The sequence below is a fragment of the Opisthorchis viverrini genome (genome assembly GCF_000715545.1).
Source record: "Opisthorchis viverrini unplaced genomic scaffold opera_v5_157, whole genome shotgun sequence".
Taxonomy (NCBI): domain Eukaryota; kingdom Metazoa; phylum Platyhelminthes; class Trematoda; order Opisthorchiida; family Opisthorchiidae; genus Opisthorchis; species Opisthorchis viverrini.
In genome coordinates, this window is record NW_008751813.1 from 147,205 (window position 1) to 148,896 (window position 1,692).

Below are 1,692 nucleotides of genomic sequence, written 5' to 3' on the forward strand. Positions count from 1 at the left end.
GTTTCTATTTACTGGTTGCGCCGGTACAAATGCATTGTATAGTCAGTTCAGTTCACAACTTCAGTAAGCCGCTTTCACCAGACAGGGATCACGAAAAGAAAAATGTGTAATCAATTACCAGTCGGATACTCTTCTATGTAGGATACCAGATCAAACACTTCTAATGGCTAACTCACCAGATACCTAGCAAATCACGTTGTCCACAATTTCCAGTCTGTGTCTAAGCTGAGGCTGGAGTCTTACTGCTATAAAATTAAATCACTAGTTGCTCAGTTATCACTATTGCCTGTAATGAGGGCGTATTGTGTACATCGATGGCTTGGGAGCAGGCTTCTGCGAACAAATGCTTTACTGGCTGCGGTGAGGTTCAAGCTCAATAGGCGTGTACAATGTTCGGTCATTAGACCAAGCGCTATGGACTTGAGACCTAGGATACGAAGACCGCATGCCCCTTGCACACCCATCAACATCCTGAGGTCACCTTATCGTACAAACACGCTACACCACATAATACTCATGTTTTCCTCTGATCTCATATTCCGTAACCTCCGGCCTATGTTAGTTGCGCACACTCAAGCCAATGCACGTTCCTCATAATCACATGTGCCCATACCTGAACGTATCGAAGGCATATGCATCATCTCCAGCTGAATATCGATAACTGTTTTTGAAATCTATCAGTGTCGTATCAATGGAGTAGCTGGCAATTGTAACCACTATTAACTGCCTGCTATTCCGGGTCGCAGACCAACTAACATCACAACACTTTCCAGTAGATCATTTTGAAACTTCCTCCTAATTCGATCCTCCATTGTGGTCAAGGCTGTGTTATTGCTCCGCTTGAATGGCAACAATGAACCATCGTTCGCCCGCGACGGACCTCGATTTATCCTTGATCCATGTTGTTATCAGTTTGTCAGGATTCTTAGCAAATCCTTACTATAATTGCAACCTCCAACCGCTCACCCAAAGTGTTCATGTGCGGAGCTGCTCACGAACCCAAGTAAGACTTCACAATGACGGTACTGCGATTGCCATACCCAGTCGGATGATTTGCACTTAGTTCACCATATCGCTGATATTTCCTGGCAATCGCATTGTGTTCGCCCGCAAGACCGCCTCGATCCGCTTAGTTCTTATCCGAACTTCAGAGCACGGACCACTCTATGGTGTTTTCTAATTGCTCTGCCCATGAAACCAGTAATACATCCAAAACCACTAACAAGGCCTTGGTATACCCCTGAAGATTACACTTTGCCCTGCATGCGACATAGCGTGTACTGACCATAAGAAACCTAATACCTGTGACGAACCACTGGCTATGCTTGGATGTCATTCGCAACGACGGACTGTTCCCTAAATAGGTCGCAAATGGCCGCCCCATTTTAGGTTGCGCGGACACAGGGGGCGCAGTTATTGTTCATGCGGTCCTAAGGTTATTTTAAAATCCAAGACAGAAGAAAACACTTGAAAAAACCAGTTTTTTTTACGAAATTCACCGTCTTCACGGATACAATATGCGAGTCACTGACAGCCATTAAAATGCGAATTCCTCGCCCACAGGTGGCCTTGACTACGTCTAAACGACTTCCAAAAAACTGCGGCCGCTTGACGAGAACCCAAGGGTTCGAATAATTTCCATTAAATGCTAAAAATTTATCCTAAAGTTTTCCTCTTTCGAACTATGATTTC